The sequence below is a fragment of the Panthera uncia genome, chromosome B1 (genome assembly GCF_023721935.1).
Source record: "Panthera uncia isolate 11264 chromosome B1, Puncia_PCG_1.0, whole genome shotgun sequence".
Lineage (NCBI taxonomy): Eukaryota > Metazoa > Chordata > Mammalia > Carnivora > Felidae > Panthera > Panthera uncia.
The window spans coordinates 57946506-57963878 of record NC_064811.1 but is presented as its reverse complement, the minus strand read 5'-3'; the positions used below and the strand labels follow the sequence as shown (position 1 = coordinate 57963878).

General features: G+C 36.4%; 1 pseudogene; it reads left to right on the top strand.

Annotated features, from left to right (window-relative positions):
- The first annotated feature begins 14667 nt into the window (after positions 1 to 14667).
- The window catches only part of LOC125922372 (40S ribosomal protein S24-like), a 29934-nt pseudogene continuing 27228 nt past the window's right edge, over positions 14668 to 17373 (top strand).

The following is a 17373-nucleotide window of genomic DNA, read 5'->3' as shown; positions in this document are numbered from 1 at the left end:
TCATACCATTTGACATAGTAATCCATACTTTGTATTTTATCCAAAGACAGATCAGAAATGTGTCCAAAAATATATGCTCATAGTGGTTCATGACAGTATTAAAATTTGACTACATGCACAAACATGGTCTATGAAGATAGGGACCTCCCTTTTACCCTGGTTCCTTGATTACTTGCATAATTTCATTACACTTACGTAGAATGTCTTTAGCCCAGCTTCCAATTAAGCAATTCTAAAACACTAAAGTTTTCCCTAATAAAATAATATCACGATGGTCATTCCAAATGCAAGGTGATAAAAATAGTACTAGAGATCTGAATTGGACAAATTGCTGGTCTCCATTTCAAGCAACTGGATAAAGCATAATTAAGAATTAAGAGAGTAAAATTGGAAAATAAGCAAGAAAAAAACTCATAGTCACATGATTGGCTATAAATCTTTGAAGGGTTAATTAAATAAGAGTTAAATTAATATGGGGAAGAAACAGAAACTAAATAATTTAACTCCACCAAGGAGTTTTCCTGAATCACCTCCTCTAGGAAGCCTTCACAGACAACCTGTGATCTGGAGTTATCACACTCTCTCTGAGCTCTTATTGCCCCTATATATTCCCCTAATATATTATTGCTTACAGTACTCCATAAGGTGAAGCTCTGTTTATTTCTCTTATCCCCTACCTGAGGGTGACCCTTGAGACTCAACAATTTGTGCCTCAAAACCTGCTCAAAGAAGGACTTGATACATGTTGATTGAATGAACTATGGATGGGAAAAGTAAGGAGGAGAGGATATTCTTTCATGAAAGGGGGACAGACCTGTAGAAAAGATAACAAACTGTAGGGATAAATTCATATTTCTTTTAGTTTAAAAAACATGAATCGCTACATTTCTCAGTTTATGAACAAGACCTGTGCTGAATTTGCGCCACTTGCTTCTCCATATCCATGCTACATTCTTCTCCACCCTGATATATGTCACAGGAAGCTAACCTGGGTGACCTGCACCAACCCAATCTCTTGCCCTCCAGGTGCCAGGGGCTTCTGTCAACGGGAAGCTCTGGTGGCAGACTGGGATTGGTCGGAGAATGAGGTGAGGATGTTAATTTCCCAGGCTCCCTCCAGGCTGCTCACCATGGATTGGCTGTATCTCCCTGTGGAAAGCTTCAGCTCTGGTAAGACAGCCTTCTCCCTAAAGCTACTCTTCCTGGGTCCCAGTATCTGCACCCTTCCTTTGCTTCTTGAGGCCTTGGGGAGCACGGTTCCCCCATTTTGCTAACCCTGGAATAACTTAGTTTTCTAAACTCTGCCCACACTTTTAAAGCAGTCCTCCTCTCAAATTGCCTACTTTGAGGTGCTTTCTGATTTGTGCCAGAATCCTGACCATTCAAAGGCCTTAGTTCACAATTCTGCATAAGCTCTTGAAAAAGGGACAAATTTTATGCTGGACGTTATGGTCTTCTAAAGGGTTTAGGGAGGTTTTTAAATCAAAAGATATAATAATGAATAGGAAGAAAATATTTTGAGGCAGTGTTAATTAGCAGAAAAGTCTTAAGAGAATTACTGTGGCAAGGGTTAATGCATTTAGGAATTACTAACATAAACCAGTAGAAACTATAACTGTAGTTAGAAAATAATGAAAACAACCTATCAGTTATAATCCAGGAAAAGCATTATTATTACCAGTATACCACCATAACAATGATGCAACTTAATCCTGAAATTTTAAATAACAATAAAATATTAAGAATCACAATACAATAAGTTTCTCTGTTATGCTATCCATTTTTGAATCCCATTCTCTTAGTGTTTAGAACAGTACTTGTACATAGGAACTGAGAAAGTATTTATTGAATGAAATAATCAGGAAGAACACTGAAAACAAAACAGAAAATGTAATCTTACACTTGGCATATTGCATTCTGGTCATTACCTAACAATAATAACATGACAGACCTAAAAACAAACTCAGAAAATAGTAAATGCTCATGAACACATAAATGAAAATTATTGGTATGTAAATAAAATAAAATTATTGGACCTGTACCATAACAATAGATACCATTTATTAGGTTTCTATGCTGTTAGGTATTTTAGATATGTTATATATGTTAGCTTCAATCCTCACATTCCTGCCTGGTGGAGGCAGTCAAGGAAGGCAACTAAGAGGAGGTGACATCTGTGTGGACTTGGAAAGGAGGAACAGGAATCATTCATGAATTTACCTTTGTCCTTTGTCATGAAAGGACAAAAAAAGTTTTAGGTAGAATAATATCATGCACGAAATCACAGAGACAAGAAAGCAGGTTGCATTTCAGGAACTTTAGACATTTCAGTAATGAGAAAAGAAAAAGATTGGAAACAAAGAGGAATTTTATCCCAAATGCCACAAGGAGCCACTATTTCTGCCTAGAAATGTCATTGTCTAATATTTGCTTTAAGAGTGTGTATGGAGCAGCAGTGAAAAGATGATTGTTCTAAAGATTAAAATGGATAATAAATATAAATAATAAGTATACTGTAAAGCACTGTCCAGACACTGTGTCTTATTTTTCTTAGGTTGTCACCATACTAAGTAACCCTCTGACCTCCTGTACCAGTCTACTTTCTCAAACCCACCTATGGCTTTGTGCCTGGTTAACTGTTCAGTCTGTTAGGCAGACTCCCAATGGCATGCAGACCAACCACATCTTTTGAAGTTGTGTGTCCTTTGTCTAATGTGCTGCTCTACAGAACTCAATGGGACAAGGGTGCCACCTCGTGTTGCATCACTGACTGTTCACAGTCCCCAACATGCTTTCTTTTCACTTGAGCTACTTGTGGATGCGGCCACTGAAGCTTCCCCCCGGTTGTAATTTGGAAAAGAAAATTGTTAACAAATGTTCTCACAAATGCAACAGAAAGGGAGCCCGGGACCTTTTCAATACAGTGATAATGCTAATGCTTGAGCTTTAGTAGATTAATTGCTATATGCTGGAAAATGCTTAGCCTATGTCCTTTAAATTCCTGCTATCATCGTTTTTAACAGAGCTATTGTTAAAAAAAAACACTTATCTTTAAAAATACAATGGGAATTATAATCTAGGAACTGAAATAAGTTAAGAAAAACCTGCCCTGCTCAGTCTCATAAAGGCTCATACTCAATAATAAGTTCTGAGAAGGGATTCCAAGAGGTTTTTTGAAAGCACATTCCTTGATGTCTGCAAAAGAGGCTGCAAGCCTTTGCAGGCAGACCAACTATTTAAACTATTTTCAAAGAATTATTGGAAAAAGAAGTTTCCTTAAATTCCTGGAGAAGGACCATGCATGGATTCTTTTTGCCTCCTCCTCCCCTCACTTCTTCACAAGCAGCTTTGCTTTATTTTTCTCCTCTTCTAGCTTCGCTTTCTCTCTTATTCACTGAAAAAAAATGAGCTCCCAATACCTGGGAGCTTATTGCTATTTCTTAAAGTATAAGCCAGTATATTGCTATTGTACACACATGGTGAATATGTAATACAAATTAGCATCTGTCCAAGAAAATAAAACTTAACTTTACTGAACACTTGTCCATATATTAACTCATTTAATCCTCACCAAAGCCCACTAATATAAGAAATATTGTTCCCATTTTAAAATGGGAAGTTGAAGCTAAGAGAGAATTATATAAGTTCACACATCTAGGAAGTGGTGCAGTCAGTTCAAATCCATAGCCATTATGCCCATAATCATTATGATTTATTGACTCTATAAAACCTCAAATCAAAAGGATATTCTAGTACCAATGACCTCATAAGTACAACCAAAAGATGATTAAGTTAGGGGCACCTGGGTGGTGCAGTCAGTTAAGTGTCTGACTCTTGGTTTCGGCTCAGGTCATGATCTCACGGGTCATGAGATCAAGCTTCCCTGTGTGGGTCTCTGCACTGGCAGTGCAGAGCCTGCATGAGATTCTCTCCCCACCCACCCCCCCCACCCCTGGCCCTCTCCTGCTCTCTCTCTCAAAATAAATAAACTTTAAAAAGGAGATAATCAAAGTATGTGTAAATGTCAACACAACATAAATTTGGAAATTAGATGATCATTTTGCAGTAATGGAAAGCTTCAGTAATCAAGATAATGTGGTACTGGCATATGGATAGACATAAAAATTAATGTAGTAGAATTGAGAATTCAGAAATAAACCCATACATCTATGGCCAACAGATTTTAGACAAGAATGCCACAACTCAGTGGGGAATAGTCTTATCAACACACGGTACTATGACGACTAAATAGCAACATGCAAAACAATAACGTTGGACCTTTACCTCACACCGTATACCAAAATTAACTCAAAATGTATCAAAGATCTAAATGTAAGAGCAAAAACTATTAAACTTTGTGAAGAAAGCACAGGCAAAAATCTTTGTGATCTTGTATTAAGCAATAATTTCTTAGCTATGACACCAAAAGCACAAGCAACAAAAGAAAAATAGATAAACTGGATTTCATCAAAATTAAAAACTTTCATGGCTCCAAAGGGCACCATCAAGAAAGTGAAAAGTTGGGGTGCCTGTGTAGTTCAGTCAGCTAAGCATCCGAATCAGTTTGGGCTCAGGTCATGATCTCACAGTTTCATGAATTTGAGCCCTGCATCAGGCTCTGTGCTGACATCATGTAGCCTGCTTGGGATTCTGCCTCCTTCCCTCTCTCTCTGCCCCTCCCCCCCTCATGTTGTCTCTGTCTCTTTCAAAATAAATAAATAAACTTTAAAGAAAAAAACAAAAACAAAGTCAAAGTTCAACCCACAGAATGGGAGAAAATGTTTGTAAATCCTATATTTGATCTGTATCCAGAACATAAAAAGGACTATTATAACTCAATAATAAAGTTAAATAATGCCAATTTTAAAATGATATACAAGTGATCAGTAAATACATGAAAGGCTGCACATCATTAGTCATCAGGGAAAATGCAAATCAAAACTATAATCAGACACCATTTCATACCCAATAGGATGATTATAATAAAAAGATAATAACAAGTGTTATGAATGAGGAGAGAAATTAGAACTTTCATACATTCCTTGTAGAACTGTAAAATATTGCAGTCACTTCAGAAAACAGTATGGAAGTTCCTCAGATGGTTAAACATAGAATTACTACATGATCCACCAGCTCCATTCCTGGGTATACACCCAAGAGAAATGAAAATATATTCACACAAAAATGTGTGCACAAATGATCATAACAACATTACACAAAATAGCCAAAAAGTGGAAAAACACAAATTTCATCAATTGGTGAATAAATAAACAAAATGTGGTATAGTTATAGAATGACATATTTTTCAGTAATAAAAAGAAATGAAGTGATGATACGTGTCACAACATGAATGAACATTGAAAATATTATGCTGGGTGAAAAAAATAGTCTCAAAGGAACACATATTGCAGATCACGCTTATAAGAATTGTCAGGAATGGATAAATTGATAGAAACAGACAGTAGATTAACAGCAGCCTAGTCTGGGGAAGATGAGGAGATTGAAGGGTGACAGCTAAGGGATGCAGATGTTTTTTCAGGATAATGAAAATGTTCCAAAATCAACTGCAGTAATGAATCCATAACTGTGAATATACTAGAGGCTCTTGAGAAGTATAGTTTAAATGGGTGAATTGTACAGCATGTGAATTTATCTCAATAAAACCATAAAGAGCAAGTTAGTTGTATGTGATGGTCACTTAGAAAAATTTTGCCTTGAACACAGAAGCAGAGATTCACATGCTGATTCTGAGAGAATACCATGAGTCAAATGTGAATGTAAAATGTTGCAAGTCTCTAAGTCTCATGGAGCTGCCATTCAGATATGTATTAGAGACATTACTGGTTTCCAAAAATAAGAAAGTTAATGAGCAAACAAAGGAAACATACACAAAGTAGTGAAACTGCTGCAAAACATTACCTTGATGATATTGAAGATACAAGTTCATGCAGATAAGTCATTTCCAGAGACCACTAGAGTTTACTTTCAGGTTCCCTTTGCTATGGGAGCAAAGAGGAAAATGAGTCTATATTCTTGAGCCACAAATAAAGCATTGGTAAGCTTGGAGACTTTTCAACTTCTTTAATCAATTTTAAAATTACAACAAATAGAGAGTCAAGAAGTTGTATTACTTCAGGAGAACTCCTTGCTCTTGAATTAATATTTGGAAATCATAAACTGCTAAGAAACACTTTCATTTCAGTGATACCTTAATGATGTAGCATGTAATACCTTAATGATGAAGAATTGCTTTTGAAAAATATTCAGTTTTACTTGGAAGAACCATTCAAGAATTCAAGGCAGAAGTTAAAAGGAATATTCTGAGTAGACATGTAGAATATTTATATATAACAGTAGATTAAGTAATATAGTATATATAGTGAAATTTAAGGTAAATTCCATACTTATGTTATTTTTTTAGGTTGCCATACCTAAAAATAGATATGTACTTAATGAAGGCAAGAGATCCAGAAGGGAGGAGAAGGGCTGGGGGAGATGAGATTGAAGGGGTGATGTCTGAGGATACATACATGGATTAAGACATATACATGAATATATATATTACGTTTATTCACTTTATGTTAAATTTAATTGGAAGTTATTGTTTTTTAAATTTTAAGTATGAACTGATATTCAGTTATTAAAGATTTTGCAATCTAAAGATCTTTAGCTATAACGCTGCAGTCACAAAAATCCAAGCCTCTCAGGGGCTCACAACAACAAAGATGTCATCTTACTTGTCATTTGGGAGTTAGCTCTGTGCTCCACATTCTCTCTCCTTCAAGATCCAGGTAGAGAAGGGGCCTCTGTGTGAAGTTTTGTCATTGTTATGGCAGAGGGAAAGGGGAGAGAGCAGAACCTAGGATGGCTCTCAGACCTTTGGATCAGCAGTGGCACACATAACTTCTGCTTCTGTCCCATTGACCAATGCATGCTTCCGGTGATACCTGATATCACTGAGCTGAGCATAATCTTTCCACAGGAAGGGCACTGCTGGTCACATGGCTGTGCCTGACATCACAGGATAGGGAATTATCGACTTGTCACAGAAAGAAGCAGCAAATATGTAAAAACAATAGTCTACCACCACAAATCATAGAAGCTGAAGAAAACCTTAGAGATCATCTGTTTCATCTCATTCAATCTCATTGGTGGATGAAAAGTGGGAGGCCCAGAAAGGGAAAAGTGATTTCCTTAGCTATGTAACTAGCTGAGGCCAAATCTCTGATAATCTCTCCCTATAGTAGGATTCACCTTTTCGTTTACATGAACAATCTATAAATGAAAAAGGAATAGTGGGTAGACCCAACTATGAACCTGTACAATAGAAAAAGAGATGCCAAGAGTAACCACTTTCAACCAGCAAATTCAAATTTATTCTACTACCGGTAAGTATCATTTATATCCAACAGGGTACTTAAATAGAAGAAGAGAAATGACTTCTATTTATTTTTAGATACAAGTCAGGTCTCAAAAATTATGGAGAAAAGGTTATTAATTCAGATTAAACTTTAAAGTGTATTGTGTCACACCATGTTGTGAATAGCAGAAAAAATAAATAGTCTTTCCGTATTTGTAATTTATTATCTGATTCAGTAAAGAAGTCCCACATGATTGAAAAACAAATGAAGTTCTGACATCAGTCTTTGGGGTTTTTTTCTCTTACTTGCTAAGGTATGTGAAAGTGTCAACCGACGTCATGGTGTATGTGAAAGTGTCAGCCGACGTCATGGTGTATGTGAAAGCGTCAACCGACGTCATGTTGTAACCACACCTACTCATCAGTTGCAACCACAGAGCAGCTTGGATATAAGAGTTTGGTAAAAGTCAGTGAAAGAATTCTGAAAATCAAATGGCTATATAAAATTCACAATAAAAAACATGATATATTTTATTATTATTTATACATCATGTGCTATCCATCCTTTATGTCAATAAACTTCATAATAAACTTATGAATATGTATATATAATTTTTTCAGAGAGCTCAGCAAGCATTGAGAATACAGAAAGCTTCTGATATTCATCATTCTTTTTATGCTCATACATTTAAGAACCTGCAAAGTGTTAAAGATCTGTTTCTAATTCTTATGGCAAGTGCAAAAATGTAGCCTCCTTAAGGGATTAAAACCCAACAAGGACAGGGGTGCCTGAGTGGCTCAGTCAGTTAAGCATACTCTTGGTTTCAGCTCAGGTCATGATTTCACAGTTGCAGGGTTTGGGTCCACGTGGAGCCTTGAGTGGGGCACTAACAGTGCGGAGCCTGCTTAGGATTCTCTCTTTCCCTCTCTCTGCCCCTATTCAGCTCGCGCGAGTGTGCTCTCTCTCTCTTTCTCTCTCTCAAAATAAATAAATAAATCTTAAAAAATCCAACAGAGGAAGTAATTAGCACAAATATAACTATCATGCAAAGCAGTATAAGCAGCCAAAAAGAGTAGCAAAAGTAGGGGCGCTTGGATGGCTTAGTTGGTTGAGCATCTCACTTCTGCTCAAGTCATGATCTCGTGGTTCATGAGTTCAAGCCCCACGTCGGGGCTCTGTGCTGACAGCTCAGAGACTGGAGCCTGCTTCAGATTCTGTGTCTCCCTCTCTCTCTCTGCCCCTATGCCCAGCCCAGGTGCACTCTGTCTCTCTCTGTCTCTCAAAAATGAATAAACATTAAAAAAAAAAAAGAATGTCATTTCCTCAAGTCATACACAAAATTAAAAAAAAAGAGATTAATAAAAGTAGTAATGAAGCAATGTTCTAATGTACTTTTACTAGAAACTTCAAATCTAGAATTAGAAATTAGAGTTATATACATTCCTAGTCATGAGAAAAGCTTTATTACAAACTAATAATTAGAATTAGTGCTTATCACAGTGTCTTGTGCATAGTAAATGACCAACATATGTCTCTTGAATTGTGCTAAAGGTAAATGTGCCAGAAAAAAATGAAATGAAATGAAATGAAATGAAATGAAATGAAATGAAATAAAAAAATAAAATAAAATAAAATAAAATAAAATAAAATAAAAATCTGCAAAGCAACAGAGATTGCCACATATTGGGTTTAAGAAGAGGTCTACTGATGGGCGGCTGGGTGGCTCAGCCAGTTAAGTATCCAACTTTTGATTTCATCTCAGGTTGTGATTTCACAGTTAAGTGAGTTTGAGCCTGTATGGGGCCTCTGCACTGAAAACAAAGAGCCTGTTTGGGATTCTCCCTCTTTCTCTGCCCCTCCCTGCTTGCACTTTCTCTGTCTCTCTCAAAATAAATAAATAAACTTAGAAGAAGAAGAAGAACTAATCTGGAAGGGCTTAGGTATTTGGCATCCTCAGATATTCTGGAACTGGGTTCTAACCTTGAACAGTTTCCTCAAAAAAGCAGGCTTGAGGAGAGATAGAGATAAATTAATTTGTCTGGCCCCCCATTTGAAGTTACACTGAAAGAGAAACTTCAGGCTTTTTTTCAGGGCTTCCAGTTTTATATGCTTCATGACATTTCAGGGGTCTCCCAGACTCTCCCTTTAATATAGTCTCACCTCAGGGGCACCTGGGTGGCTCCGCTGATTAAGCGTCTGACTCTCAATTTTGGCTCAGGTCATGATCTCAGGGTTGTGAGACTGAGCCCCATATCCGACTCCATGCTCAGCATGGAGCTTACTACCTCTCTCTCCCTCTACCTCGCCCCATCTAGAAAAAAAAAAAAAGTGTGTATATATATATATATATATATATATATATATATGTATAGAGAGAGAGAGGGAGAGAGAGAGAGAGAGCCCCACCTCTTACAGATACTCTTAAAACCCACAGATAAAGAATAGCTTTTAAATGCAGATAGTCGGTTGAAATTCAAGTTAGCTTCACAATGAACATAGCCAGACAGCAAATTAAGTGTCAATGATAGATTCTAAGATTTCTCCTAGTTTTGATGGGATGAATAGACAAAGAGAAGAAATCTTGAATAATCTGAAGAAGGGAAAAGACTGCAAAAAGAGAAATCTGGGAACAAGGCAAAACTTTTAGCCTTTACATTTTGACCTCAAGAAAAAAAAATTGTGAGCACTAGGTGTTGTATGTAAGTGATGAGTCACTAAATTCTACATCTGAAGCTAATATTGCACTGTATGTTAAGTAGCTAGAATTTAAATAAACTACAAGTGAACCAAAAGAAATTGTAGACTGTTATTTTACAACATAATTACAATGTTAGTATAGTATAGGTTTCATAAAGATTTTTTGGTTTTTATCATGTTTAAGCTAAGGAGGCTTCCTAGGAATTTAATTAAGGTATCAAAATGAGTAGATTGATTTTGTTTCCTTGATGTCCACAACAGAATGACATATTTATTGTTCTTTTTTATGATATGATACATGGAAATAAGATGCCATAATATGTGGAGTCTATTGCACTTAAAAGATTAACATACAGGGGAACCTGGGTGGCTCAGTTGGTTGAGTGCCCAACTCTTGATTTCGGCTCAGGTCATGATCTCTTGGTTCATGAGATTGAGCCCTGCATCCAGCTAGACGCTGACAGCCCAGAGCCTGCTTGGGATTCTCTCTCTCCCTCTCTCTGCCCCTCCCCTACTCAAGCTCTCTCGTCCTCTCAAAATAAATAAGTAAATATGCATTTAAAAAAATAAATAAAAGATTAACTTACACAAACAACAGAATTTAACTTGTTAAAATGAATAATAAAAATGGCCTTGACAGTTTAAAAAAACAAAAAAGTAAAAGTACTATATATTAAAATGCATAGGATAAACTCAGTGCATCTGGAAGGAAATTTAAAAATTTAACTGTATTCATGAGGGCTGGGAAAAGAGGAGAAGGGGATTTAAATTTGTTAAGTAAATATTCAAATTAGAGAGAAGAGAGAGAAAACCCAACAAAATAGCTCCAGGAAGGAGCTATTCCCCCACACTAAAGAAATAGCAAAGAAACAATTAAAAAGAATAGAAAATCTGAAAGCTAGTTTTGAAAAGGCTAATAAAATAAGTAAGTTTTTGGCAATCAAGGTGAAAAGATCAAAGAAAGAAGTCACAAAAGCCATATATTAGGAATAGGTGAAGAGGAAATCCTTAAAATCATAAAGTAATAGTATGCCATTACTTTTTATATATTCCATATTTCAATAGATAGTATCCATATGATTCTAAACTCGAAATACTCCAAGTATATATGGTAAAAATCTCTTCCCCACCATATCCTCCAACTACCCTGCATCTTTCCCAAAAGCATCTTAACATTTGTCATTTATTCATGAATGCTTCCAAGGACATTTTACTCATTTACAGATTAATATAAATATGATTTCTCTTACCCCTTTTCTCACACATAAAATAAATTAAAGTGGTGCGGTTTAAAGGATTCTTCAGGACAAAACTTACAGGCATGCTTCACAAAACTTTAGAGAAACAGATCATTCCAATCCTATACAAGTTGTTTCAGATCATAGAAAATAGGGAGAATTACACACTGACACCAGTGTGGATTGGTTCATTCAATACCTATTTCATGTCCTTAGAAACCATATGAAACACTGCATTTTCTCAGAATCTCTCTTGCTTAAATTCCAGATGTGATTCAGTCTCTGCTGTGTAACTTAACCCATATGAAACTTCAATCTGGAAGAGAATCAAATGGGGAGGGAGGAAGGGTCATGGTATCTACTAGGCTGCAAGTGTATCATGACAAACCCAGAGCTGGTTCCTGAGCCAGTAGCTAGCAGCAGTGTCCTAACTGCAGATGACTTCATGACTAGCAGGAAGTAATGTGATTCTGGAACTGGCAATAGAAAAGTCTCTGGATCCCACCTGATGGGTAACTTCTTACATCATTGGCTTCCTGATTATAGCAGAGATGGCAGGCATAATTTTTTAAATTTTTTAAATTCTTGATTGCATCACTGGCATTATCTATCTTGATGACCCAGTTCTACAATATGGATTTGGGTGTAATTCCTGAAAATTCAGGTAAAAGTCCCCTTCAGCTCTAGTGATATATCTCTAAATAAGCCATGTTACATCCTATAGGATAAATCCCTTTTTGTGTAGCAGAGAATCTGTTGTCTTAAACTGAACGCTAACTAATATACTACTCAATTTACCTTATTTTTGTTTTTTTTAATGTTTAGTTTGAGAGAGAGAGAGAGAGTGAGCAGGGGAGGGGCAGAGAAAGAGGGGGAGAGAGAATCCCAAGCAGGCTCTGCACTTTCAGCACCGAGCCTGACACGGGTTTCGAACCCATGAACTGTGAGACCATGACCTGAGCCAAAACCAAGAGTCAGATGCTTAACTTACTGAGCCACCCAGGTGCTCCAACAATTTACCTTAAAACTAAAACTGGACAAGGACAATACAAGAATGGAATACTGTATGTGAATGCCATTTTAAATACAGGTGCAGAATCCTAAATAAAAAATTAACAAATCACATTCAGCACTGAACAAATAGAGATAGAGGTGGCCAAGTGGGGTTTATTCCAGGAACTCAAAAATGACTCAGCCTCAGAAAACCAATTAATGTGATTCACCACATTAACAGATTAAAGAAATAACTTATGATTGTTCCAATTAACGAAAAAATGAATTAGAAAAAGTCAATACACATTCATGATTTTTAAAAGTAACAAACCAAAAATAGAAGAAAATGTGCTTAACTAAAAGTCATTTTTTAAAAACCTTCCACAAACATCATACTTAGTGAAAAATAAGAAATTTTATTTTTAGAATAATAATACAGAGATGCCAACTAAAGCCCCTGCTTTTCAAAGATGTAATGAAGTTCTCATAAAATGAAGTTAGAGAAGAAAAACAAATAAAAATTATAAAGAAAGGATTTTATCCATATTCTTCTTTGTCCTCATTGTGTAGCATTGTGTAGCTTTCATAAACAGCATCAATCACCTCTGCCAACACCCAAACTTCCTTTTTATTTGTCTAGTGGCATGAATTGCCCAAATGGCCAGTTGGTTCTGTGCACTTTTTTTTAAAGTTTATTTATTAATTTTGAGAGAGAGAAAGAGAGGCAGCATGCACAAGTTGGGGAGATTCAGAGAGAGTGGGGGAGAGAGAATCCTAAGCAGCCTCCATGCTGTCAGCCTGCTCAATGTGGGGCTCAATCTCCTGAACCTCAAGATCATGACCTGAGCCAATACCAAGAGTTCGATGCTTAACCAACCGAGCCATCCAGGCACCCGGGATCTGTGCACTTTCAATTCAATTAAACTTTATTAATGTTCTCTGATGAAACCATTTATTTTAGGTATTAAGTCTTCTAAACTAGTAAGAACTAGTGTTCTGAAGACAAGATGCAAAAAATTTTATAAGTACAGCATTGGGTATAATTTTGTGAACCACCACTTCAAAACATTGCGTCTCAAATTTGTGCATTCTGGCTGTGAGAAAAACGGCACCACACGCTGGTTGCAGGTTTCAAGCACATAATGCCTCATATGAGACAACATCCTAGCCTCTCAAGGTATTGCATTCCCACCTAGCACTATAAGTTGATATTTAGAAGTACATTTTGACAACGTAGAAGGTGAATGGTAAGGGATAAACTATTAACTATAAAAATCAGTTCCTTGGAGTCAGTGCTGTGTGGAATACAGTGACCATAAATAAGACGATCAGAAACTCCATGCAATAGTGGTGCTAACAAAAGCATGGCAGGCCAAGAAATCTGATCTATACTCTTTCTAAAGACCTGCCCTCCATCTACTCTACTCCAGTTTATGATATTATAGCAGAAAGATGCTAGTGGTGGCCCTCATGATCCTCACTTCCTTGTATTCATGCCCTTCTATAATTCCCTCCCCTGAGTGTGGGCAGGACCTGTGACTTGGTTCTAAGCAACATACTATAGCAAAGGTAATTGGATGTCATTCCTGTAATTATATTATATGGTAGAAGGTGATGGATCTCATTTTTGTGATTACATCATGTTATTAAAGACTCCAGCTTAACACACTAAAGTTAGAGATTCTCCTTGCAGGTCGGACTGGCTACATAATTTGTGGGGCTCGATGCATAAGCAAAATGTGGGACTTTTTATTCAAAAATTGTTAAGAATTTCAAAACTGCTACAGAAGAACATTAAACCAAGTGTGGGGCATTGTAACCACAGGACATCTGTGACCGCGTAGAATACAAGCTCATAAAACCAGCTCTGTTTGTGGTTTGATGAAATAAGTGCCCATGTTCATGAAGACTGTATATCAAGGAAATGTGGACAGCTTCTGGACAACAGTCAGCAAAAAAACAGGGCCCTCAGTCATATAGCCAACAAACTGAATGAGCTTATAATTGGATTCTTCTCCAATCAAGCTTCCAAATGAGAATGCAGTCTGTTCAACACTTTGTTTGCAGCTTTGTGAGACCCTGAGCAAAAGACCCAGTTATGTCATATGCAAATTTATGACCCATGGAAACTGTGAAATAATACATGTGTGTTGCTACAAGCTGTTAATTTGGTGATAATTTTTATGGAGCAATAGAAAACTAGTGGATTTATGACATAAAAGGTTGAGGATAAGTTGTTCTGCTGCTGTTGGTAAATTAGGTATTAAGTAATGGTGAACAAATCACCCTACAGAAGTAAACACTGACATTGTTAAGTCCATATATAGTCTCTATTCCTACAGGATGGCCATTTTATCCATGAGCCTATTAAAAAAGTAATGACGTGTCGATGGAAAGAGGTTGACCCACAGTTAAAGGAATTGTCATTTTGTCCATCTGATCAAGATACTCCTCTATGGTAAGGGCTTTTTGATGAGCGTTCATTCAGGACAATGCTCTTATGTTTTAGTTCCATTAAAAAGGGTCTATCCATGTATTTTACTTCTCAAACCCCCTTGTTTCTAAGATTATACTCTTCTTTCTTCCAGTTCCATTAGCCAATGACCATGAGTAAGTCTGGATTTGTGGCTGATAACACACCTTTCATAAAAATTGGAAAATGATCTGAAATACTAAAAATTACACCCATTGGTCCTTAAGGGCCAACCGTGAATGAGGTTGTAAGGCAGTAACAGTTGCACTTCCCCTCGGCACCAACAAATCATTTAGATGAATCTATTAATGAGTCAAGTATGTAGGTAATAAGGAATTTCCTGTGAGTCCCTAGATGAGGCTGAGGGAGAAATGACAGTGTTGTAGAAGTTGTATAGTCAGAATGTGGGTCTTCTGCAAGTTACTTGTGCCTCTAGACATTCTTAGGTATGGTTCCATATATATTACTTCCATTAGATGATGGAATACTGCTGGACATGACCAACTTTTTGGTTATTTTGATTTTAAAATATGTTATTCATCATTGGCAGCTCCAATCAATACTTACTTGGTCTCATGGCAAACAATTTACTGTCTACCATTATTGTAATCATTCCAATTTACCTCTATTGATTGAGTGCTTCTAATCAGCTTCTGCCAATCTACAATCTCTTCATCCTCACTGAAATGAGGAGAGTACCTAATATGCTGGAATTCTCCTCTACAATGTATTTCTCAAGGACTTGGTGAAGAGGTTGTCTTCTGGATCCATTTTAGGAATATAGCTAGGAATGAGGAAAGCAGAATGTATATAACAAATTAATCCAACATTTCCACCTCCTAAATCTTTTAATTCTTTTCTCTTTTCTTCTTTGTGGTATGTCAATTTCTCTTAATATGAGATATTGTCTAGATTTAAGTCAACCAAAAAATAAAACAACTAAAACTGCTCTCAGATGTTTAAGCTAGTACATTGGAAGTCAAATTCCTCATAAGAATACCTGTATAGGTAAACTCAGTTAAATATGAAACTTTAGTCTTCCTTTTTATTGGTCTAGAATGCTCGATTCCATGCTGATATGTATTGGTCATATTTCTTATAGCTAATTTTAAACTTTTGCCATAAGTTAAAATTTTGAAAATGTCATTTTTTTTTTAACTGTTCAGCATATTTAGAAATGCTCCCAGCCTCCTACGGGTGCTCATCTATATCAATCAGGATTTTTAGTTGGAAACAAAAAATAACCAAGCTCAACTGATTTAAGCAAAATGGGATATTATTAAAAGGATTTGGGGTAGCTCATGGAATTATTAGGAGGCCTAGACAATTAGAGTCAAGACTTCATCAAACAGTAGTTGTTGCTGCCCACAGTGCAAACAGTTGGCTTGGATACTAAATGCCATTAATAGCATGGGTCCTAGTACTGCTACAAAACTTAATCTTGCCGCAATGACCTACACAGCTGTCCAGAGTTCCTCTCATCTAATGCATGGACTCCCAATTCCAAGTACAGAACCAAGATCACATGTCCACACCCTAGGTCCAAGCAAAGTTAAGAAAGTAAGTACTTGACATTTCAGCATTTATGGTGGAAAGTACACTCTGTCTCCCATCATATTCATAAAATGGGAAGTTCCCAAAGCATAGGAAGGCAAATTACTTGATGAACAGCCAAAATGAATGATAAATGTCAACTATGGTTAAAATCATGTGTAGGTATATGTACTCTACGATCCCCAAATTCTGCTGCTAGAGTTTCTAAAGAAATTCTCATGTATGCCCAAGACAGAAACAAGGATTTTTTTTTGAAACAGTGTATATAATAACAAAAATGTGAAAAGAACTCAAAGGCTATTAGAATTAGATCAATAGGTTGTGATATGTAAATTTCAGGTCTTTTTTGTTGTTGTTGTTCAGGTATTGAGAAACTACTGTGTCAGATATAATGCTAAACACTGTGTACAGAGACTGGGGTGGATGAGACGTTTACAAATATGAATTTTTAACAATATTGCCTTTAGGACTGCCCCAATGGAGTGGGAAGATAGACACATAAGTATATCACCAGGACATATGCAACATATTGAAGACTCAAATGGATCATGTACATGGTACGATAATGGTACAGTGAGAAAAATATAATTGCCTGCATAAGTGGGAGAAGTCTCACAGAGAAAAAAGATACATATGTAAGTGAGACCTCAAAATGTCTACAAGAGTATGAAATAAATGAGGAGAGATTCATCCCAGGCAGTAAAAATTTTATTGTAAAGTCACTAAAATTTGTTATATATAGCATAGCTCAACATACACAAATCAATCAATGTGATATACCACATTCACAAAATGGAGGATAAAAACTATGTGATCATCTCTTTAGATGAAGAAAAAGCATTTGACAAAATTCAACATCCATTCCTGATTTAAATGAATGAAGTAAGTATAGAGGGAATGTACCTCAGCATAATAAAGGCCATAAATTACATGCCATAGCTAAGATCATATTCAATGGTGAAAAACTGAAAGCTTTACCTCTAAGATCAGGAACAAGATAAGGATTTCCATTTCCACCATTCTTATTCAACATAGTACCAGAAGTCCTAGCCAGAGT